The sequence below is a fragment of the Sarcophilus harrisii genome, chromosome 4, assembly GCF_902635505.1.
Source record: "Sarcophilus harrisii chromosome 4, mSarHar1.11, whole genome shotgun sequence".
NCBI classification, from domain to species: domain Eukaryota; kingdom Metazoa; phylum Chordata; class Mammalia; order Dasyuromorphia; family Dasyuridae; genus Sarcophilus; species Sarcophilus harrisii.
Window position 1 is genome coordinate 221,302,447 of NC_045429.1, and position 26,300 is coordinate 221,328,746.

At 34.7% G+C, this 26,300-nt stretch overlaps 1 long non-coding RNA gene and 2 other non-coding genes across 5 annotated transcripts; all 3 read left to right on the forward strand.

Annotated features, from left to right (window-relative positions):
- Positions 1 to 9,176: 9,176 nt before the first annotated feature.
- LOC116423167 lies at positions 9,177 to 12,542 on the forward strand. 3 transcript variants are annotated; one of them, XR_004233651.1, is made up of 6 exons: positions 9,177 to 10,786; positions 10,871 to 10,920; positions 11,259 to 11,340; positions 11,444 to 11,518; positions 11,898 to 11,946; positions 12,264 to 12,542. It is a non-coding gene; the product is annotated as an uncharacterized LOC116423167 (long non-coding RNA). The 3 variants fall into 3 exon arrangements; XR_004233652.1 differs by having other exon boundaries at positions 9,177 to 10,516; XR_004233650.1 differs by having other exon boundaries at positions 9,184 to 10,168.
- LOC111720653 lies at positions 11,663 to 11,735 on the forward strand. Its single transcript, XR_002770254.1, has one exon. It is a non-coding gene; the product is annotated as a small nucleolar RNA SNORD50 (small nucleolar RNA).
- LOC111720652 lies at positions 12,055 to 12,127 on the forward strand. The gene has a single exon (XR_002770253.1). It is a non-coding gene; the product is annotated as a small nucleolar RNA SNORD50 (small nucleolar RNA).
- Positions 12,543 to 26,300: the final 13,758 nt, after the last annotated feature.

Consider the following 26,300-nt stretch of genomic DNA (forward strand, 5'->3'; position numbering starts at 1 on the left):
GCAGATGAAAAAATTGAGACCTAGAAAAGTTAAGTGGCTTCCTCAAAAGCACACAGATTCTTTGATTCCACAGACAGCATTCTTTCCACTGTACCACCATGCTTCCTTAATGCAGCCTATGATTAGAATCATCTTATAATCAAATTTTTTTTAAAAAATGCAACAAAAAGCAGTGAGTTAGCTAATAGAGAGAACATTACCACAAAAGCCTAATGGTCCCCAGATAAAAGAGCCAACCACTTCAATGAATAATAATGTGCTATCCTTCTAATTTAATGATGCTGCAAACCCAATGTCAGCAAATCATTCTCTTTGAATTCCTATTTCCAATAATAGTGATATATTCACCTTAATTCATTCATACATTCATACATTAGTTAGTTCCCCTTGTCATCAATGGCACACAACAAATGAACTGGTATGGATTAGGGGCTAGTTTGTGTCCAAGGCACAAAGCAAATTAACCCACAAAGAATGAAAACTTTCACCTTGGACTCATTTGATCTAGCCCACTGTCCTAATCAGCTACCAACAATGAGTACCCTTTTTATAGTGGGTGTTTGATAAATGTTAGTTCGTGGTAATGCACATTATGAGATAATGAGATTAGACAAAGTCTTAGAAAAGGATGTTGACATAAGATCTACTAATGGTAGAATGCTTTATGTTCTTATCTTTTCTCTTATAATTTGGGGGGACAAAAATACTCCACATTTAGAAAAATTGAAAAAGAGAATGTTAAAGCAATTATATGACTGATAAAAGCCAGAAAACATAGTGAGGCAAAATTGAAATTTAGAGTTGTTTGTGTTTTGAGTTAAGATTATCCAAATAATTCCTCTAATTTTTCATTTTTACCTATGTAGGAAGTGATTATGGGACTATTTACATAAATTGTTAATTTGCTTTGTTGGTTTTCTTTAAACATTTTGAGGGTTAATCAGATTTTTTAAGATTAACTTTAGATAATGCCCATGTGTGTGTCTTTTTAAGATACAGTTCTATTCTAACACTTTCTATTTTAAATCTTAAATTTCCAAATGCCAGAAACAGTACAGAATTTAATCATCTTCTTTCATAGCACCACATGCTTGTGGACCAAATATTTTCTTGATAATGATCTTTCAGATCTTAATTTTTCTTAAATATGTTTTAAAACTTCCTTCATTGAAGATTAGGGCAGGATAGGTAGATCTGTAAATAACCAGTTTAAAGATGATAATTAAATCCATGGGAATTGATGAAATTATTAAGTGAAATACTTTAGAGGGAGAAGAGAAGGAAACCTCTGTTCTGGGTCTGAAGGGCCCCTAGAATTAGAGAGCTTGAATTGAATGAGGATTGAGGACCGAATGGAGAAGCAGAAGAAAGCAGTACATCAAAAACCTAAGGAGAGTATCAAGGTAGAGATGAGGACTAAGCAAAAGGCATTGCTTTTAGAACAAGGTTGTAGATAATAGAGAAGTTGTTGGCAGGAAAGAAATTAATTGTCGTTGCTTATCCTTCAGTCTCAAAGAGAACCATGACATCAGGGAAATGATAACATAATATGCAAGTGAATTGGATTTAAGTGAGGGAGCTAAAAAGATTAAAGGAGGAGGAGACATAGGAGACTGAAATGAAAAAGTTTGGCAGAGTCCCTATAGAGAGAGTTGATGAGGGAGGTATGGTGGGATTGCCTGGAATTAGTAAAGGTCCAGTTGAGATTAATATAAATTTGTAGTGGATCCAATCAGAACAGTTGTGTGATTTTTCTCTACCTTTGTTCAGTAGCATTTGTGTAGAATCAAAGGCAAGGAATAGTCCTTAGGGCTTAGTACAATACTTATAAATAAATGCTTAATCAAAGCTTTATCTTTCTTTTTTTTGCAATTTATACTCTTTTCCATGAACCTTATTTTAATTGATCATATGCTAAGCACAGAAAACTAAGAAACAGAAGAGTAAGAAACAATGAATATTGCTAACATAAAATTAAATTCTGCTTAAATAGTTCCTAGAATTAGGAAAAAGAGGGACTGGAGAGTGTGCTGAGGAACTTTGGTAGGAATAGATGAAAAGAGGGATATCTAAATCAATATTTTATAAAACTGGAGTAAGATTTGGAAGGAACCTCGTATCTTTCTAATCAGTCAGTTGCCAGTCCATTAGCATTTATTAAGTACCTATTATCTGCCAGATATTGCACTGAACTAATCCAATATCATACTACTAGATTCATATCTTTTGATGATTTAGAAGGAAACTTTTTAAATGGAAAAAATTATCCTTCTGGACCTAAGATGAAAAATGCTATCTACTTCCAAAGAAAGAACCGATGGAAACGAAAAGCAAGTTGAAGCATATTGGTTGAGTTTTTTTGTTTGTATTACTTTCTATATTTTTCTTGGGGAAAATATGTTTTCTTTCCCAACATGGCTAAATGGAAATATGTTTTGTATGACTACACATGTACTACCATTGTCTAATTGTTCACATTCTCAATAAATGGAAAGGGGAGAATGGAAGAGAATTTGGAATTCAAAACTATAAAAAGTGAAGGTTAAAAATTGTTTTTACAAACCTGGAAAGACTTGCATGAATCATTACTAAGTGAAGTGAGCACAACCAGAAAAATACTGTATACAGTAAAAGCAACATTGTGCTATGATCAACTATGATTGACTTAATTCTTCTCAGCAATACAATGATCCAAGGCAATTCCAAGACTTATGATGGAAAATGCTATCCACGTCCAGAGAAAGAACTATGGAATCCAAATGCAGATCAAAGAATACTAGTTTCACTTTTTGATTTTTTTCGTGATTCTTTCCTTTTGGTTTGTTTATTCATTCATATCTTGATTAACGTGGCAATATGTTAGCCCATTTCAAATTGCTTGCTGTCTTGCAAAGAGGGAAAGAAGTAGAAAAATTTGGAATTTAAAATCTTATAAAAATGAATGTTGAAACTATCTTTACATGTAATTGAAAATAATAAAGTATATTTTTTCCTATCTTAAAAATAAAAAAAAAATTCCCTTTATTTCCTTTTCAGAATCATCAGCTAAGTCTGTATAAGGCCTCAACCTCTTTTATATCGATTATTTCATCTGCTTCCATGAATTCAATTACATCAATATGCAGATAACTCCCAAATATTGTTGGGATACACATACAATACATATCCAACCTCATCACCCACAGCTTCATTCTCACATCACCATTTGTCTACTAAACATTTTAAACTAGATATTCTATAGTTCAAGATCTCAATATGTAAAAGAGTTCATTATTTTCCCCTAAGATCCACCCCTCTACTAAACTTCCCTGTTTCTGTTTAGAACACTATAGATCTTTAGAATGTAAATATCTGTGAAGGCAGATAGTTTTTAACTTTTTCTTTGTATCTTCAGTACTTAGTACAATGCCTACCATATAGTAAATGCTTAATAAATTTTTGATACTTCTAGTATCTCAGGACTGCAATCTGGGATAGTATTATCCTTGATTCCTTACTCTTCCTCTATTCCTTATCCTTCCTATGCAGTTAAGTTGCCAAATCTTGCCATTTCTACTTCCAGAACATTTCTTTGCATGTGTCACCTCATTACCCACACAGCTATCACCTTAGTTCAGACCCTCAATACCTATCCCCTGAATAATTGCAAAGGAGTCCTAATAGTTTTTGTGGCTGTCATTTTCTTCCCATTTCAATTCATCTTCCATATAGTTTACAAAGTCATTTTTTCATTAAGCATAAGTCTACACATATCACTTCCCTATTCAATAAACTCTCAAGCTCATGTCTCGAAAATCAAATATAAAGTATTCTTTTTGACTTTTTAAGTCCTTCATAATCTGGTCTTTACTTCTGCAGCTTCATTATATGTTATTCTACTTCCTGTATGCTGTAGTCTTGCCAAACAGGCCTAATTTTTTGAAAAAAAAAAAAATCATTATAAATAAGCATTCTTAGAATCATATTAAATGATAGATATAATATTGCTTATCTCAATGGACTGGGTCGTTGTTAGAGGAGAAAAAGACAATTTAAAATTGAAAACAAAAAAATGAATGTTAAAAAATAAGTTTTTAAAAAGAATCACATTAAATTAATTAACTATATGATCCCAATATATAATATTTAGAGTATCTCCTTTAGTAGCTGCAAGAAATAGCAATTTTTAACAAAGTACAGCACATGATCTGAAAGTAATTTTTCATAAATAATTTTCAAATTATTTTAATTTTTAAAAATTAACTCCTTAAATAAAAAATTCCAGAAGTGACTAATTATTCTATATGGTTGTCAGTGATTTTTACTTTCTAGGACAAGAAGAAATGTAGTTTTAGTAGAAAGGAACAAAGGCAGAAGATTCAGATTCTAAAATTATGCTTCTCCAGCTACAAATTATAATTACAAATTAAATGCTATGAACCATTTATTTTTCTACGATATGAAAAAATAAATAATACAATAAACATATAACAAAATAATAACAATAATAATATAATAAACATATAAAATGACATAATAAATAATATAAATAATAACAAATAAATAAAGGCTTTATTTGGAAAGCACTAATGAAAATTGTTACAAGTATAGTTACAATGGTTACAAGTATCTTTTTTTGGTCTTCAAGCCTTCATTACACAAATGTATAGTCTGACGAAAATAAATTCCTATAAAGGCCATGTTCAAAAAATCTTAAATTTTTTTTCATCATTTTAAGTTCATAACCTCACAGGTTATGATCTTCATTCTTTAAAGTGATTTTAATTTACATTTCTCTATTAGTGATTTAGAACATTTTTTTTGTAGCCTACATTTCTTCCTTTGAAAATTTTCTCTTTTTTTCCCCAAAGGAAGAAATACAATCTATCACAAGATATATAAAATTAATGACACTAATAATTAGAGAAATAAACATTAAAACAGCCCATTAGTTTGGAAAAGTTGACAAAAAAGGAAAAATGACAAATACTAAAAGTGCTATGGGAAAACAAGTACATTAATGCATTATTACTAAAGCTCTTAATTGGTCCAGGAATCCTGAAAACCAATTTGGAACTATGCCCCAAAAGTTATTAAATTATACATACCCTTTGACCCAGTGATACCACTACTAAAGAAATTAAAGAATATGTACAAAATGTTTATAGTAGTTTTCTTTATGGTGGCAAAGAATTGGCAGCTGAAAGAGTGTTCATCAATTGGGGAATGGCTGAATAAATTATGGCATATGAATATGATGGAACACTATTAAGGTGTAAAAAATGATGGAAGTGGACAGTTTCAGAGACACCTGGGAAAACTTGTATGAACTTATATAGGGTCAAGTGAATAGAACCAGGCAAACAAAAACAGCAATATTGTAAAGAAAAACACCTTTACATGTATACTTATTGTGTATCTAAGTTATATTTTAATATATTTAACATCTACTGGTCATCCTGCCATCTAGGGGAGGGGGTGGGGGGGGTAAGAGGTGAAAAATTGGAACAAGAGGTTTGGCAATTGTTAATGCTGTAAAGTTACCCATGTATATATCCTGTAAATAAAAGGCTATTAAAAAAAAAAAAAAAAAAAAAAAGAAAAACACCTTTCAAAGATTTAGAACTCTAATCAATAAAATGACCAGCCATAATTCCAGAGGACTCATGATAAAACATGCTACCTGTCTGCTGAAAGGAGAGGTTATAGATAGACCAGAATGCAGGCTGATATATATATTTTGCACATTGCCAATGTAAGAATCTATTTTATTTGACTATATATATTTTCTTTGAGGTTTTGTTTTTCTCCCTTTTTTTTCCCAAAGGAGAGCAGAAGCGGATGAGAGGAACAAAAATTGCACTTGAATTATTTGAAAAGAATTAATTTAATTTTTAAAAACTGATGGTTTCTATTCTATGATCATTCACCTATTGCAGAATGGCATTTAATCTTATAAATTTCAATTAGTTCTTGGATATGAGAACATCCAAAAAATTTGATGTAAAAATATTTCTAATTAGCTATGTCCCTTATAATTTTAACTACCATGGATTTAATTTGGACAAAGATTTTTAAATTTTTTGTCATGAAAATTTTCTATTTTGCTTTGTATGGTCTTCTCTATTACGTTTGGTCATGAACTCTTATCCTGTTCATAGATCTGAAAGACAATTTTTTCCTTGCTCCAGTAATCTGTTTATGATATGACTTTTCATATTTACATGATGTATTCATTCAGAGCTTATCTTACTATGTTAAGTGAAGTGTTAATTGGTTGTTTTTGGTTAACAGTTACATACCAAATTTCTACCAGATAGCTACCCAGTTTTCCCAGAAGTTTTTGTCAAATAGTGAATTTTTCTCTCAGTAACTGGGGTCTTAGGTTTATCAAACAAAATGCTACTGTGCCAACCTGGCTTCTTGCTGTTAAATCATTCATAGCACTCTCTCCTCTATCTACTGGCTACCCCCCATGTCTGAAATATTCTCTCTTACTTACTTTCATTTCATTGTTCATTATGCTTTCTTCAAGATTCAGGAAAAATGCTACCTTCTACATGAACTCTTTTCTAATTCCCTGATTATTAGTGCTCTCCCTAGGTTTATTCAATATGCATTTATTTATATATTGCAGAGAGAGAGAGCTCGAGAGAGCTCTAAGTTCCTTGAGATTTGGACTGTTCATTTCTGTCTTTAAGTCTCTGGAATCACTACAATGTTTGACATATAGCCTGAGCTTAATAAAAACTTGTTTCATTCATTCTACTTCTAAGACATTTCGCAAATACATCTTATCTCTAGACACACTACAGCCACCTACCTCAACAATTTCCTAATTGGTTTCTCTGTTTCCAGACTTCAATTTCCAATCCATCCTCTGTACAGTTCCCAAACTGATACTACTTGAATTTGACATCCACTACCATGATCCAGGAAAAGATCATCACTGGGAAACTCATTAATCCACTTTAGTAACTCACACTTCATCACTACTCTTAGTGCCTCTGCCCCTCTGAAAGGTGAAAGAGCAAAAAGCATTCCCCAAAGATTCAGTTTAAAGAGGACTCACAGTCTTACTTGAACTGATGCTAAGTGAAGTGAGTAGAACCAGGAGAACATTGTACACAGCAACAGCAAGATTATACAACGATCAATGCTGCTGGACATAGCTCTTTTCAACAGCAAGGTGATTCAGGCCAATTCCAAAGGTCTTGTTATGGGGACTGTTTGGGAACTGAGTTACAAAATAGTATTTTCACTTTTTATGTTGTTGTTTGCTTGCATTTTATTTTCTTTCTCATTTTTTTCCTTTTTGATCTGATTTTTTTCTTGTTCAGTATAACATTTGTGGAAGTATGTATAGAAGAATTGCACGTGTTTAACATATTGGATTACTTGTTATCTAGGGGAGGGAGTTGGGGGAAGGGAGAGAAAAAAAAATTGGAACACAAGGTTTTGCAAGGGTAAATGTTGAAAATTATCTATGCATGCTTTGAAAATAAAAAGCTTTTAATTGTACAATATTTCAGAGTCTGATTCTTTTTATACAGCAAAATAACGTTTTGGTCATGTATACTTATTGTGTATCTGATTTATATTTTAATATATTTAACATCTACTGGTCATCCTGCCATCTGGGGGAGGTGGTGGGAAGTAAGAGGTAAAAAATTGGAACAAGAGGTTTGGCAATTGTTAATGCTGTAAAGTTACCCATGCATATAACCTGTAAATAAAAGGCTATTAAAAAAAAAAAAAAGAAAAGAAAAAGCTTTAAAAAACTAAAAATAAAGAAGACTTATAGTCCAAATATTTCCCAGTAGCTGCTCTCCTTGGATTCCATTCCACCATCACCATTGCTCCTTTTTTCCTTCTCTCAGCCCCCAAACCTCTTTTCAGCTCCCTTTTGTTCCTTTAGACTGTAAGTTCCCTGAGGGAACTTACTTTTCTTTTTCTTTTTTTTTTATCTTCAGTCCTTAGCACAGTGCCTGGCACATAGAAGGTGCTTAATAAATGTTTAACTATTGATGTTCCTAGAGTACAGGTCTGCCCATCCTATGTCACTTTGCTGTCTGTCTTTTAAAGCTAATCTGTCTTTAAATAAATCTGGTTCCACCTGTTTTTCCAGACTGATTATACATTTATTTCCCCTCACACATTCTGTGATTCAGAGACATACCTATCTCAATAGGCCATCTCTTGTGATTGTGCTGTCTGTCTCCCCTTCCTGGAAATCCCTCTCCACCTCCATTCATAGAACTTTTAGATCACTTCTAGGTTCAGTTACAAGAGGTCTTTGGTCTACATTATTGTAATTAAGCAAATCCCACTAAGTCAATTTTCTCTTTCAAACGTCGCTCTCTCTCTCTGTTTCTATGTATGTCTCTCTATCCACTGAGCTATCTAGCTGCTAAGAGCTTTATACTCCGGACATCAGTGATGCATTAGTCTTATCTCCCAGTGGCATAAGTTATAGGCCTGTAGCACCATGCCCGTTTTTCCAAAGATTTTTAAAGAAAAAGACCTTTTCCGTTTTGAAATCAACAAACTATCTCTTATGCTGTGAGGCTCGAATGAGTTAACATTTGTACAGCTCTTTATGCAGGGTCTGACACATAGTAGATGCTGTGTAAAAACTTATTCCTTTTCTTCTCATAGTCATCCGGTGGAGCGCAGTGGATAGTACAGATCCTGATTCCATTGGTGAGGGAGAGCGAAAGGAAGCTCACTCTGCCAAGTCCGATGTGTGATTAAGTCACGGTGAGCTGCCTGGCTGCGTGGGGCCGCCCCGCATCCTCTGTGCTTATTTGTACATTAATGCTTCCTGGCTCAAGTGGGGCTGAACCGTGGCAGATTCCAGGCTCTAGTTCTCTCCATTTTGCTGTATGGGAAAATCGCCATGCCATTCAAACGATTTTCCCTCCCTTTCCATTGGCCCTGCCCGCTTTCCCTTTCCCCAAATATGAGACATCCGAATCGTTCGGCCGCACCCCGCTCTTGTTCAGAGGGCAGCTCGAGTACGGGTCCTTTCACTCATCCGCAGCCCTCGGCCACTAGGGGGGCCACACTCGCTCGCGGTGGCCACGCGGAAACGAGGCGCGGGCTGAAGGGAATTGGCTTGCGAGCGGACTCGCGTCTAGCCGAGGCTCGCTTCGCCTTCACAGGACCAGGCTGGAGGTGGGGGGGGGGGGGTACGGTGCACCCGCCAATGAGCTGCGCAGCCAGCAGAACAGGAAACAACCATCGGATGCTCTTGAAGTATTCCAGAGGAAGGTCGGGAGAATAGTGAGGCACTTTGCTACGTTTCCCCCTAAGGCCTTCTGGTATTTTTATTATTAATCCTCCCTTTTCCCGGAGCAGTCCGGTCTGCCCAGCCCTTCTCCTTCTGGTCATTTATTCATTCTAGAAACGCTTACTTCGCAACTGGGCAAGCCACTTAACCTCTGCCGGTATAATCTCTCAGGATTATAAACGGCAAGAAAAAAAGAGCGCGTTTTCTCTGCCTTGAAAATCGGACCGAATTGCGAACTGTTAGAAACATCTACAAGATCACAAATTGCCCAGACGGGTGTGGCTTGCAGCTCTTCAACGTCGGCTCCCCACACTAACAAAACGAGAGACCTAGTTCCTAGCGGCATTGAATTTGGCTCCAGCGGCAGCTGCAGCCAATGCCACCAACTGAGAGCTCCTGTTTGAATTCTGGCGCCACTCCCCGAGCCAAGCAGGGCCCGGCCCGACAGTGTGAGCCTGAGGAAAAAGCACACCCAACTTGCCAGGACTAGGCGAGCGGCGCGCTTCCCCACCCCCAAGAAGGCCGTCGCGTCTGGATCGTCAGTCCGTGCGTGCGCGCACCCAAGGCGCCCCGGAAGGACAGAGGATCGGCACACGCTGAAACTCGGAGTTCCCAAACTACTCGGCACGCCCTATTCATATCAGCTAGAGTACCCGCCCCTTCTCTCCCCGCCCATCGCCTCTCCTCCGTCCAATGGCAAGTGAAGGGGCGGAGCAAGCCTCATTTTGATTACGCAAAGGCTATATAAGGAACTGCTCTAAAGGGTTTGAATCCTTTTCGGCTCGGCTGGCTGCGGTTGCGTTCTCAGCTGAGGAAACTTTGGGGAAGCTCGGACGGCTATCAGTGACAACTTTAGGGGTGACGATTTGGGGGTTATCTGCAGTATTCGGAGGAACGGTAAAATCGGGGAGACTTTGAATTTAGGCTTCCTTTAAGGGGTTGCAAGAAGAGAGTAAAAAAACAAAAATCTCCTTCGGGGACCCTCAAAAGCGAGAATTGGGGATTGGGGGGATGGGTCAGAGGATTTGGGATGACGGCCAGTTATCCGTTGACGTCCTTTACTGGCGGGCCAGGAAACTACAAATCCTAGAGTTCCAGACGGCCTAAAACCGCCATCCGCGCGGGACCACGCAATGCATTGTGGGAGGCCGGGGGAGGAGCGTTCTCGACCGCGTGGAGGCAAAAAGCAAAGCGTGGCTTTGGCGGGCCTTTCCGGTAGGGGAGCTGAAAGGGGTCCCAGAAGAGGTAGCTCCTCCTCCCTAGTTTTTGTCTTATTTATTAAAGCTTTTTTTAGAGTGACAGTTTTAAACTGTTGTGAAAAGGAGGTCGTAGGGAAAATGGCGATTGCCCTGTTTAGTTTCCCCCACCCCCGCTTGAGTCGGATGCTAATTGATCCCTGGAACGCTACACTGAGGATGCGTGGCTTATAAGCCAAAAGCTTTAGCTTCCAAAGAGCACCTGGATAATTTCTTTGTGCTGGCAGTGCAAAATGATCTCTACGTGGTATCGCGTTTTGTAAGCCAGTACGATTCTTTTTCTCTGAGGGGGAGACTTTCGGAATAAGAAAAATTATTGAAAAAGCTTCATTTTCTCTTACAGGAACAATGGCAAAAGCTGATTATTCAGGATTGTTTTACAGGAACCATCAGGTATGAACGTATTACTAAAAGATGTGTATCTTTTAAAGGACTTATAAAACAAGCCTTGGGCTTTTTTTTTTTTTTTTTTTTTTTTTTTTTTGCGATTTGTATTTATTTGTATCTATGAAATACTTGATTGGTGTGAAACTTTCGGGTTAGGCACTTCTGAAGTAAATTGTTTCTAAGCTAAAACTAGCAACTAGGAAAACAGTTGCTAGCAACTAGCAGTGCCAGAAACAGTATTGTTCCATCAGACAGATAGCAACTGCCCTTGAGAAACTGCAGGAGAGAAGATGGTACAACAAAATCTTGGATATCAATGAATGAAAAATTGTTTCTTGTTCTAGACGCAAATGAAAACATCAAGGCATCGGGATGGATATTCTGCTAACATTTATGTGTTCATAAATACTTGAAAGGAGGAACCAGGTGAGCATGCAAAAGCAGTTCATAGAACAAACTTTTTTTTTTTTTTTTTTTGAGCTGCAATCTCAATTTTTCAAAAATCTGTACTTTGGTTTGATTTTGGCAGGACAAGCATCTGAATTTTTTTTGATCAAAGCCAAAGATCTTGGTGGCTGTTGACTGTTCATGGCTTCAGTTTGAGGTATTTAATATAAGTATTATACTTTAACCCACGAATACAATTAACTAACATGTTCTTTAATACTTGTGTTTCTGTTTGCTGCTAGTGGTTTTTGAGCAACGAGAGTTTTGGGGGGGTTTTGTTAAATAACAAATCTGATGGTCTAATCAATGATGAACCTATCCCGAACCTGATTCTTGATGAAAAACTTAAAATATACGGATCTGGCTTCTGAGAAGACCATACTACTAGAAAGAGGGGACTAACCCTGGGTTGTTGTTTTTTTCCATGATTTTGTAACTAGAAAGGAAATTTGCCTGTTTGTTTTTTTAAACTAGGGGTGGTGGGGTAGTATTGGGTCGGTGTAGTTTTACTAATGGACAGTTATCTTTGCTAACAGGGCCATTGAACATACAAGATTGAGCGACTCTTAATTGCCATATGCCAAAGTAAGTAACGTGTCATTTGCATAGTTGCATAAACATTGTATTTCTGGCTTAAGTGGATTTTTGTAAACTTTGTAAATTGCTAAATGTCTCAGTACTATGTCTTGGTCTTATTTATGATGATACTATCCCGAACCTGAATTCCTGTTGAAAAACTCCATATTACGGATCTGGCTTCTGAGATAAGACCAAAATAGGAACAATGTTTTCATAAGCACTACTTTGCTAAAAATTTAACAGGTGTATTAAAGAATTTTGCTGAGACTATATTTGACCAAGTTTAGATGGTCATTCTTAAATCTGCCGTTTTCCCATTTCAGGGATATGGAATCCTTGCATCTGCATCATGAGACGTGTGGATGGTGATTGAAAAGAACAAAGAAAACTGAAAATGCTTTTTACATCATTCTGGAAATTTCAAGACGTGAAATTTTTGTGCATTTACATTAGTTTTGGATTGTGTTTAGATTACTAAAACTAGTTTTGATAAACTTGTTTATGGCTTTGAAATCATGAAATTTATAAATGTGTTATACTTGACTGTAGCTACCTCAAAATAAAATATAATGTCCAAAACAAGTGAATCAAACCTTTAAAAAATGGTGTGTATGTTTTGATTTTTTTTTTAGATATAATTGGAAAAAATATTGAAATGTAAACAAACAGGGGGGGAGGGGGAAAGAACCACTCAAATTCTACCTTCTCCCAACAGTCTTCCCTTATTCCTTCCCCTTACCTCCTCACTACCAACTCTTTTCAATAATGGCCTACCTCCAACTTTATATGCATGACTTGATGATGAATGCAATGGAGGAGGGTGAATAGATTTTAAATCAAAGAACCTGGAGTTTAAATCCCAGTTCTACTAACTTAGTTAACTACTGATATAAATTTGTTGTATTTTAGAGTAGAGGCAGTAAAACTGGAAAAGAGAATGGAAGAGACATTAGAAATGTAAAATTTTATATTTATAGATATAATATAAAGTACTATATAATGTCAGTGCCTATTAGAGTACACATAGCAGATGTTTACTAAATTAAACTGTTAATGGGTTTGGACAACTAGTTAAATATAGGAGTGAGGGAGAATGAATGATGTCTGAGTCTTGATCACTAATAGAAACTTAAAATTCAAGAGGAGTAAGTTTAAGGGGGAATATGAGTTCTGTTTTGAACATAATGAGTTAAACTGTTGGCTGAATAATGGTCATCAAAACCATTTGATATTGGCTAAAAAAAAGTAGTTTATCAGTAGAACAGGTTAGCTTCACAATGACTATAAAGAATTTGATTCAAATATATAAGCCATTCTCCCAACTGATGAATGGTCAAAGGATATGAACAGAATTTTCATATGAAGAAATTGAAACCATTTCTAATTACATGAAATCACTATTGATCAGAGAAGTGCAAATTAAGACAACTCTCGAGATACCACTACATATCTCTCTGATTGGCTAATAAGACAACAAAAAATATCAGGGGATGTGGGAAATCTGGAACACATACATTATTGGTCAAGTTATGAACTGAGCCAACTATTCTGGAGAGCAATTTAAAGCTTTGCCCAAAGGGCTATCAAACTACACACCCTTTGATCCAGCAGTGTTTCTACTGGACCTATATCCCAAAGAGATCTTAAAGGAGGGAAAGGGATCCGCATGTGCAAAAATGTTTGTGGCAGGGAACTGGAAATGCTCATCAGTTGGAGAATGGCTGGATAAGTTTTGGTATATGAAAGTTATGGAATATTTATTGTTCCATAAGAAACAATCGGCAGGATGATGTTAGAGGGGCCTGGAGAGACTTACATGAACTGATGCTAAGTGAAATGAGCAGAACCAGGAGATCATTGTACATGGCAACAGCAAGATTATATGATGATCAATTCTGATGGATGAGGCTCTTTTCAACAATGAGATGATTCAGACCAATTTTAATAGACTTATGAGAGAGCTATTTACATCCAGAGAGGGGACTGTGGGGACTGAGGGTGGATCACAATGATTTCCACCTCTTTTGTTGCTGTCTGCTTGCTTTTTGTTTTCTTTCTCCTTTTCTTTTTGATCTGATTCTTTAGCAGCATGATAAATGTGGAAATATGTATAGAAGACATGCACATGTTTAACATATTACTTGCTGTCTAAAGGGGATGGGGGAAAGGGAGGGAGAAAAATTTGGAATACTAGATTTTGCAAGGGTGAATGTTGAAAACTTTGCATAGATTTTGAAAATAAAATGTTTTTTTTTTTTAAATTAGAGGGACAATTTCAATTTCCCTTCTTGGAAAAAAAAATGTTGATTAGCATCTAAATGGAGTTAACAAGTAGACAAATTACAGGACTTTAGCTGGAAGGAGTTTGGAACTGAAGGTAAACGAGTCATTTTAATTGAGATGATAGGATAATACCTACATTAAAGAAGCATGAGAAAAAATAGTAATGAAGAAGGAGGAGGAGGAGGAGGAGGAGGAAGAGAAGGAGGAGGAGGAGGCAAGTGCTTCCCAAATTTTGTAAAAATAAATAGTTTCAATAGTAACTATAGTTCTACAATCATTGCCTTGGCATTTGGCAGAATCTATAACTTTTCACTTGCCCTCCCACGCTCTCCTTTTCATATTGGCCACCTGTCCTATACCTATTATGAGCTAATATGACTATTTCTAGTCATATGAAAAGATGCTCCAAATCACTATTGATCAGAGAAATGCAAATTAAGACAACTCTGAGATACCACTACACACCTGTCAGATTGGCTAAGATGACAGGAAAAGATATTGACGAATGTTGGAGGAGATATGGGAAAACTGGGATTCTGATACATTGTTGGTGGAACTGTGAATGGATCCAACCATTCTGGAGAACAGTTTGGAACTATGCTCAAAAAGTGATCAAACTGTAGATACCCTTTGATCCAGAAGTGTTACTATTGGCTTATATCCCAAAGAGATCTTAAAGAAGGGAAAGGGACTCATATGTGCAAAAATGTTTGTGACAGCCCTTTTTGTAGTGGAAAGAAACTGAAAATTGAATGGATGCCCATCAGTTGGAGAATGGCTAAGTTGTGGTATATGAATGTTATGGAATACTATTGCTTTGTAAGAAATGACCAGCAGGATGATTTCAGAGAGGCCTGGAGAGACTTACATGAACTGATGCTGAGTGAAATGAGCAGAACCAGGAGATCATTATATACTTCAACAACAATATTATATGATGATCAATTCTGATGGACATGGCCATCTTCAGCAATGAGATGATTCAACCCAGTTTCAATTGTTCAGTGATGAAGAGAATCAGCTACACCTCGAGAGAGAACTATGGGAAATGAGTGTGGACCACAACATAGCATTTTCACTCTTTTTGTTATTGTTTGCTTGCATTTTTGTTTTCCTTCTCAGGTGTTTTTTTTCCTAGATCTGATTTTTCTTGTGTAGCAAGATAACTGTTTAAATATGCATACGTATATTGGATTTAATATATATTTCAACATATTTAACATGTATTGGACTACCTGCCATCTAGGGGAGGGGGTGGGCCAAAGGAGGGGATAATTTGGACCAGAAGGTTTTGCAAGGATCAAGGCTGAAAAATTACCCATGCATATGTTTTGTAAATAAAAAGCTATAATAAAAAACAAATGGAAAAAATAAAAATGTTAAACTAAACTGAATTGGGTAGAGAGCTGAAGATGGAAAATCACTGTAAGGTCTTAACAATGGTGGTTAATCAGAAAAAGAACTCTGGGAGATGACTAAAAACCATTACATTGAATTCCCAATCCCTATATTTATGCACACATGCATTTTTGATTTCCTTCACAAGCTAATTGTACAATAATTCAGAGTCTGATTCTTTTTGTACAGCAAAATAACGTTTTGGTCATGTATACTTATTGTGTATCTAATTTATATTTTAATATATTTAACATCTACTGGTCATCCTGCCATCTAGGGGAGGGGGTGGGGGGGGTAAGAGGTGAAAAATTGGAACAAGAGGTTTGGCAATTGTTAATGCTGTAAAGTTACCCATGTATATATCCTGTAAATAAAAGGCTATTAAATTAAAAAAAAAAAAAAGACATCTGAAAGTGGGATGATAACTGAGCAACTGGATAAAAGCCACTGATGATGATGTGACCAACAAAAGAAAAAAAAAAATGGTGGTTAATAGTAAGGCTTCAAAGAAATTTGACAATGAAAGGGAGAATATAATGAGGAGATAGTAGCTCAAGGGTAAAAGGCCCAGAAAAAGACTTTATTTTTTAAAGGCTTCAGACATGGAGGAGAGAGAGAGAGAGAGAGAGAGAGAGAGAGAGAGAGAGAGAGAGAGAGAGAGAGAGAGAGAGAGAGAGAGAGAGATGAGAGAGACAGGAGGGAGGGAGAGGGAGGAGAGAGAGTGAGAAGGGAGGGAAGGAGGGAGCCCAAGCAGATGATTGATTTAGCAAGAGCCTAAGAGTCAAAAGAGACCTGAATCATGGACTCAAATGAAAAACTACCCTGTGTAAGAGAATCTTGTTCTCAAAATCAGAAATGAGGAGTGGAGGGAGAAAGATGCTTATTTTAAATTGTTCAAAAATCATTTGGTACAAGCTTTTTTAGTTCTTATTTTGGTGAAAGGAAAACCAATTGGTCAAATGATAAACTTTCAAATAATTCATGAAACTAGTAGCCAAATTATGAACACATCTTTCTTGATCCAAGCCTTTATTCTACACAACAGCCAAATTTAGAAAATAGAATGTTACAAGTATTGCAGGTATTTTTAAGAGATTCAATTTGGCAACTATTCAATACTTATGTGTAACACACCAAGTTTATAAAGAAGAAAAAAAGATACAGTCCTCAAAATCCTTTAAATCTAATAGAGGAATTTCTGTTGTTGAGTCATATTTTAGTCCTGTCCAGCTCTTAGTGATTCCACTTGGGGTTTTCTTATAGCAAGTATACTAGAATGGTTTGCCCTTTCCTTTTCTGAGTGAGAAACAGAGGCAAAAGGGATTAAGTGACTTCCCCAAGGTCACAAATGTCTGAAGTTGAATTTGAAATCATGAGGAAGAGTCTTGAGTCTCACCAGTTTATTGTCTTCCTCCTATCCATTTCCTAGATCAAGGAGGAATAAGACAGTAATAAGATTCTTTTTTTTTTTTGGAAGGGAAATGAAGCCTTTTTTTTTTTTTTTTTTTTTTGTAGTGGCAAGGAAATGGAAACTTGAGTGGATGCCCACCAGTTGGAGAATAGCTGAATAAGTTATGGTATATGAATGTTATGGAATATTATTGCTCTATAAGAAATGATAACAACTGATTTCAGAAAAGCCTGGAAAGATTTACATGAACTGATGCTAAGTAAAGTGAGCAGAACCAAGAGAACATTGTACACAGCAACCAGATGATGTGATGATCAACTCTGATGGACTTGGCTCTTTCAACAATGAGGTGATTCAAGGCAATTCCAATAGACTTGTGATGGAGAGAACCAATGGCATCCGGAGAGAGAACAATGGAGACTGAATGTGAATCAAAGCATAGTATTTTCACCTTTTTGTTTTTAGTTTGCTTCTTTGTTTGTTTTTCTCATATTTTCTCCCCTTTTGATATGATTTTTCTTATGCAGAATAAAAAATATGGAAATATGTTTAGAAGAATTATACATGTTTAATCTATATTGGACTGCTTGCTGTCTGGTGGGGGAGGGGAAGAGAGAGGAAGAAAAATTTGGGACACATGTTTTTGCAAAAGTGAATGTTGAAAACTTTTTGCATGTATTTGGAAAAATAGAATACTATTTAAAAAATAAAACAGTGTAGACAATATAAAATATTTAGGAATCTATCTGTGAAGATAAACCCAGGAACTATATGAACATAATTACAAAACATTTCACACAAATAAAGTCAGATATAAATAATTGGAAAACTATCAATTGCTCATGGATAGGCCAAGCTAATATAATAAAATGACAGTTCTATCTAAGTTAACTTACTTAATTTAGTGCCATACCAACAACCTGCCAAAAAAATTATTTTATAAAGCTAGAAAAAAATAACAAAACTAATTTGGAAGACAAAAGGTCAAGAGTATAGAGGGAAGTAATGAAAAAAAAAAATGCAAAGGAAGGGGATTTAGCCATACCAAGCCTAACCTATATTATAATCATCAAAATTAGTTGGTATTGGCTAAGAAGCAGTGTGCATCTATGGAATAGATTGGGTACACAAGATATAATAGTCAATGACAACAGTCATCTACTGTTTGATAAATCCAAAGATTCCAGCTTCTAGGATAAGAACTCACTGAAAAAAACTTCTGGAAAAACTGGAAAATAGTATGGCAGAAATTAGGCATTAACCAACATCTCAAACTCTATAATAAAATAAGATCAAAATGGGTGCATGATCTAGACAGGATAATACTATAATCAGATTAGGAGAGCAAGGAATAGTTTACCTGTCAGAACTATATAGAAGGGAAGAATTTATGAACAGGAGATAGAGAACTTTATGAAATGCAAGATAAATTGTAATGTTGCTTCTCTAAAATATATTCTTTCTCTTAGAGCAGGTTTCTTGGAGGGCTTCTAGAAGCAGCCTTAATTTCTGTTCAGATTAATAATCATCCCAAATGCAGCCAGGGATTAAAGTCTAGTCCTTTATTGTCTCTTCCAAAGTAGCCCGGTTAGCTTTCTTAGAAGCCTATCTTTCTCCTTGGTTTGGAGAACTCTTGCCACTAGGCCTTTGTCTCTTCCAGCTTCAGCCTCTAGCTCCTTCTGAATCCTAAGCCTCCAGCCAGCATCTAGGTGGAAGTTGGAATGAATCTGTCTTGCCTCCTCTAGTGGGCTCCTCCTCTAGTGGGCTTATCTTTTAGTGGGCTTGTCCTTTTGACTTGTGAATCTCCCAACTGAATCCTGGCTCTGAATCTCCTGGAGTCTCTGGTGGGCTTGTGGGAGCTCCTCCTTAAATATGCTCTCTAAAGGTGTGAACTCTAAAAGGTGTGAACTCTAATGTGTGAACTAAGTATATAAGCATTGTCTCTGGCAATTCCAGTGACTTAACACTTTGTTTCAAGTTCTGGCACATAACAATAAATAATTACATTAAATTAAAAATTTTTTGCACAAAGCCAATGCAACCAAAATTAGAAGGGGAAGATGAAAGCTGGGACACAATTTTTAGAGCCAATGTTTCTGATAAAGGCCTCATTTCTCATATATATAGAGAACTAAGCCAACTTTATAAGAATACAAGTCATTCCCTAATTTATAATTGGTTAAAGATGGGAACAGGCAGTTTTCAGATGAAGAAATTAAAGACATCTCTAATCATATGAAAATCAAACGAATAATTATTGATAAAGAAATGCCAATTAAAACAACTCTGAGGTATCCCCTCATACCTAATATAATAGAAAATGAAAATGATAAATGTTGGAGAGGTTGCAGGGAAATTAGAACACTAATGCATTGTTGGTGAAGTTGTAAATCGATCTAACCATTCTGAAGAGCTATTTGGAATTATGTCTGCAGGGCTATTAAAAACTGTGCATATCCTTTGATCCAGAATACTTCCACTAAGTCTATATCCCAAAGAGATCATAAAAAAGGAAAAATGACCTACAAGTACAATAGCAGCTCCCTTCATGAAGAATAGGAAATTGAAGAAATGACTATCAATTGGGGAATGGCTAAACATATAGTGGTATGTGAATGTAATTGAATACTATTGTTCTATAAGAAATGATGGGCAAGTATATACCTGGAAAGACTTAGATGAATTGTTGAATGAAGTGAGCAGGATCAAAAGAACATTGTACATGATAACAGTGACAGTGAATGGATGATCAGCTTTGATATATACTTTGCTCAACAATAGAATGATCTAAGGCACTTCTAAAAGACTCATGATGGAAAATGCTATCCACTTCCAGGGAAAGAACTATAGAATCTGAATGTATATCAAAACATACTATTTTCACGGTTTTCCTATTTTTTCTTTCTCATTGTTTTTCCCTTTTGTTTTGATTCTTCTTTCACAACATAACTAATATGGAAATATGTTTAATCTGATTGAACATGTATAACCTATATCAAATTGATTATCATCTTGGGGAGCAGTGAGGGGAAGAAGAAAAAATAAAAATAAAAATTTTGTAAAAGTAAATGTAAAAGACTAATAAATCAAAAACATAAATTACAGTTTCAAAAAGCTTACTAATAAAATGTTTTTTGATTGATGAACCAAAATGGCAGTACTTTTCTTAGATATTACTAGGCACTTGACATTAAGTCACTCACATATATTCCTTCTGAGATGATGAAAGACTACTTCTAACCAACAACCCTAGAACTAGCACCTCATGGAAAATGAAGATTCAAACTTGTTATGTGGATTTTATCTTCAGTAGATTTTTACTTTGCTCCTTTTTATTTTTTTTAGAAATTGCCTCTACATTTTTATTACATATTATTATATAATATGTATACAAAGTATAATATATAATATACTTCATAACATATATTTTATCTGACTATAATAATAATAAAAACAAATAGGACTCAATACTAATATAACAATATTAAACAGTATCCTTTTGTGGTAACAAAACCAAACCACAGCATATATATAGTATTCATAAATATCTAAATAAAGAAGTGGAGTTTACAACTGAATCACCATATATGCACTTAAAAACATTTTAGGAAAACATGTACTTTAGAACAGTAACAGGTTATTACTTTCTCAGAAGCATGATATCATGCAAAAAAGTCTTCCCTTGGAGTTAGGATCTCAGAATTAGAGCTAGAAGGGACCTTAGAAGCTAGCTTGTCCAGTCTTCTTATTTTATCCATGAGTAAATAATTTTCACAAGGTCACATACAAAGAAATAAGTAAAATGAGAATTTGGAGCCAAGTTCTCCAGTTACAAATCTAGTATTCTTTTCATTCTATTACACTGCCTTTTGAGAACTGAGTCCAAATCCCAGGCCTGACCATTATTGCCTATTTCCTCACCTATAAAATAAGGGTACCAATGATTGCACTATCTACTTCATGGAGGAACTGTGCCGAAATATGTGTCCTGATAAGTTCATAGGTATGTCACAGATTGAAAGAGGTTAGGAAACAAAAATGTGCAATGTGAATTAGATTTTGAAATAAGCTTGATGGAAAAAAAAAATAGATGATCTTATAAGATTTCAAATATATAGCACAGCCCACTATGCTTGTAACTAACTATCCTCAAAGTAATTTAACTTAAATTTTAGTATAAAGTTGGCAAAAACAGTTCTGGAGGAAACATGTTTAATATTATGGTACATGTTTAACTTATATCAGATTGCTTATCATAATTGAAAGGTGGGGTGAGTGAGAAGGAAGTGAGAGAGTGAGAAAAAATGAAAATCAAAATCTTATAACAGCAAGTTGAAAACAAACAAACAAACGAACAAAAAAAATTAGACAATTTTAAAAACCACTACTGGAAGTTAGTTTTCTTTAGTTTTTTTTTTTTTTTTAACATTTTGTTGTTGTATTAAACATTGAGTTCCAAGTTATTTCCCTCCCTCCCTCCCAATCCTAAACTAGAGAAATATATGACGTAGATATATATTTGAAACCATACAATACATAGTTCCATGTCAGTTCTTTTCTCTAGACGTGGATAGCATCTTCCTTCTTAGGTCCTTTATAGTTAATTTGAATATTCACATAACTCAGAATAGCTTAATCATTCACATTTATTTTTTAAACAATATTGCTAACACTATATAGTATTTTCTTGGTTGTGTATGTCTCCTCTTCATTGTTTCATGAAAGTCTTTCCATGTTTTTCTAAAAACAACCTGCTCCTCACTTCTTAGAAGACAGTAGAATTCCATCATAATCATATACCACAAATTGTTTATCCATTTGCAGTTGACAAGCATTCCCTCTATTTCCAGTTCTTTGCCACCACAAAGAAAGCTTCAATAAATATTTTAGTACATATAGGTTCTTTTCTTTTTCCCTGATCTCCTTGGGAAACAGACCTAATAGTTATGTTGCTAGATCAGAGTATACATGGTTTTATAACTCTTGGCATAATTTCAGATTGTTCTACAGAATGACTGAATCAGTTCATAGTTTCAGTACAGAGTATTAGTATCTCAATTTTCCCATATTCCCTCCAATATTTGTCATTTCCCCCTTCTCCCATTTTAGTCAATTTTTAGGTGTAAGATGATATCTCAAAATTGTTTAAATTTTCATTTCTCTGATCAATAATGAATTAGAGCATTTTTTCATATGATTATATATAGTTTTGATTTCATCATTTAAAAACTGCCTTGGAGCAATTAGGCAGTGCAGTGGATAGAGTACCAGCACTGAAGTCAAAAGGAACCAAGTTCAAATCTGGTCTCAGACACTTAACACTTCCTTGCTGTGTGATTCTGGGCAAGTCACTTAATTCCAATTGCCTCAGCAAAAAAACAAAACAAAAAACCCTGCTTGTTCATATTCTTTGACCACTTATCAATTGAAGAATGATTTATATTCTTATAAATTTGACATAGTTTGCCATATGTTTGAGATATAGGAAGCTTTTATCAGAGAAACTATCTATAAATTTTCCCCAAATTTTCTGCTTTTCAGATTTTCCCAATTTTCTCCTCTTGGCTACATTGATTTTATTTTTTTTTAACTTTTTAATTTAATGTAATCAAAATTATTCATTTTACATCTTAACAATGCTCTCTATCTCATTTGTTCATAAATTCTTTGATGAATAAGTTTGATAGATAATATATTCCATGTTCTTCTAATTTACATCTGATATCTCCCTTTATATATATATATATATATATATATATATATATAATATATATATCATGTGTTCATTTTGATCTTATCTTGGTAAATGTTGTAAGATATCCCTAGTTTCTGCTAGAGTGCTCTCCAGTTTTTCCAACAATTTTTACCGAATAGTGAATTCTTATCCCTTTAAAATCTTAATTAAAACTTTATATTTATCAAGCATAGCATTATTATTATCATGTAATGCTGTGTTTTGTATATTTCCTCTATTCCACTGATTTACCATTCCATATATATACATATATATATACTATATTTTGACCAGTACCAGATATTGTTGATAATTACCTCTTTTAAAAAAAAAAAAAAGATAATTACCTCTTTATAATACAGTTTAAGATCTGGCATTACTAGACCCCCTTCCTTTACATTTTTCCTCCCATTAATTCCTTTGATATTCTTGACCAGGAAGTTGGTATACTCTATTTGGACATAATTTATTACATTGCTATACTCAAGCAACCCCATTTTTTTCTAATTCAAACAGCTTTTGGAAAAGAACAGTGGTATTATGAAAAGTAAATTTTCTGGAATGAAATCCAGCTTCATTTAACTGGACACCATTTAATAGTTATGTGGCTTTGGGCAGTCACTGAATTTCTCTGAGCCCTAGTTGCTTCATCTGAAAATGGGGATAATAATACTTGTGTTAATTATAAAGATCAAATGAGTCGAAATGTGAAAGTACTTTGTATATTAGTAATTAACTAAATCATTAGACTGAGTACAAACAGGAAAAGACAAGTACAGTCTGATTTGCTACTCCTTAATGGACAATAATCAGTTCATGGATTCTGGCTATACCAATTATTCATTAAACAAACATTAAATGCATACTTTGTACAATGTACTATGCTAGATACTGTGGGAAAATTTTAAATATCTAAGATATATAGTTCCTCACCATAAGGAACTGATACATATTTGAGCTGGATGATAATGATGACTCTAAAAATTTTGACAGAAGCAAAGAAAAATCTTGGATTTTGCTTGTTTATAAAGCAAAGGAAATCAGAGCAAGAATGAGTATAACTTCCTAAGTTTACTTTTGGCAAAGATACCCCAGTATAATGTAGGAACTCTGTCTTAGTCCTAGCTTAGTCATCAATTCCTTGTAAGACCTTGCGCAAACTCATTCACTTCCTTGGGCCTCAGTTTCCTGATCAGTAAAGTGAGGGAGGGTACAGTGAAAACACCTTTAAACTCCCTTCCAGTTCAAAATACTTATGATTGATACTTATGAAAAATTTCATGGTTCCTCTGACAATTCCAAGTAGATTATTTGATATGTCTTTTTGATTTCATGCATTTCTCCTCTTGATTTTCATTCACTATTCAGAAATTTATCCTATGGTTCCTATTTCTTATGGAATAGGAGTAAGTACATTTCCCCTTTTCCTGCTTTCTGCACATCTTTATATTTACCTAAAACAGTGAATAGTAATTCAAATATATTTTACAATGAAAAATTCTAGATTTTTTCCTTAGAAACTTGATGCTATTTGATTTGTTCTATGTCAGAGAAGCAAGTTGCCTCTTTAAAAAAGTAAACCATCATTATCCCTGCCTTTTAGTCTTCTTAATTTCCCAATATATTAACTTCTCTTTTCCTGCCTGAAATATATTTTGAACTTTATAGTGTCCATAATGGGTTTCAGAGGAAAAGAAAATAAAGATGACTCATACTCTCTGAAAGAACAGATATGAACATTTTTTTCTGTTAAAGAAATAACTTACATTGTACATGTGTGTAGTGCTTTTACAATTTACAAAGCACTATAATTGATTTTGTTTGATCCTTTTAACAACCTTATGAAATAAGTAGGTGGTATAACTATCATCCGCATTTTACAGATGATAAATTCAAGATGGCACAATTCAAATAATTGATCAAAGTCACCCAGCTGGTATTGGGTAGAGCCAGAGCTTGTGCCCAGGTCTTCCAGCTCCAAGTCCAGAGATATTTCTGCTATACCATATGGTTTGGAAACCACTATTACCTTAGGATAAACTAATAATAATATTTATCATTCTATCCTCCAACAACTCCATCAAGTAGAGTGGGCATCCATACCTCCAACTTTAACAGATAAAGAAATCAGCTCAGAGAGGTCATCTATATTCTTCCTATTAATAGGAGCATATTGTTAAAGTTACCCCAGATTACAAATTTTACAATTTTCAGATCCTCTTTAGCATGCTATTGTATATTTGCTTCATCTTCTGCTCTTCATTTAAAGAGGAATAATGACAAACTTGAATCTCTCCCAACAAAAATTGCCAAGATAAGGAAGACTTGGCAAACAAGTCATAACAAGTAATTGAAGAAATGAAGTTTGTTTAGCCTGGAAAAGAGAATAATAATAATACTCTTGGAAAACTTATGTCATAACATTGGTAGGAAGCTCCTATCTTTACAAAAATATCTGTTGCAGCCTTTTTTTTTTTTGTGGTGGTAAAGAATTTGAAATTGAGGGGATGCCCATTAATTTGGGAAAAGCTGAACAAGTTCCGGTGTATGATTGTAATGGAATACTATTATGCTATAAGAAATTATAAGAAGGCTGTTTTTAGAAAAACTTGAAAAGACTTACACAAACTGATGCAAAGAAAAGTGAGCAGAACCAGGAAAATATTAATAGTACCAGTAAGAGCAACATTATACATTGATTAGCTGTGAAAGAAAGACTTAGCTGTTCTCAGAAATATAGTGATCCAAGACAATTCCAATAGATCCTCCCTCAACTCTTTTTAAAAATCTTTTTAGGATGCAGACCCAGTATTGATTTTGTCAGGTCAAAGGATATGCACAAGCATGATAAATGTGGAAATATGTAGAGAAGAATTGCATATGTTTAACATATATTGGATTACTTGGTGTCTAGGGGAAGGAGTGAGGAAAAGGGAGGAAGGAGAATTTGGAATACAAGGTTTTGCAAGCATGAGTATTGAAAACTATCATTGCATATATTTTGTAAATAAAAAAACTTATTTTTTTAACAGTTCTATAGAAGTTTGGGCATAATTCCAAATTGCTCTGCATAGTAGTTGAATCAGTTCACAACTCAATCAACAATTTATTAATATCCCAATTTCCCCAAATACTTTTTTTTTTTAATTTAATAGCCTTTTATTTACAGGTTATATGCATGGGTAACTTTACAGCATTAACAATTGTCAAACCTCTTGTTCCAATTTTTCACCTCTTATCCTCCACCTTCTCCCCCAGATGGCAGGATGACCAGTAGATGTTAAATATATTAAAATATAAATTAGATACACAATAAGTATACATGACCAAACCGTTATTTTGCTGTATAAAAAGAATCAGACTCTGAAATATTGTACAATTGTGAAGGAAATAAAAAATGCAGGTGGGCATAAATATAGGGATTGTCCCCAAATACTTCTAACATTTATTATTTTTTTCCTTTTATTTATTATTATTTTCCTTTTCTATCACATTAGCCAGTCTGAAAGGTGAGGTAATACCTCAAGTGTTTTT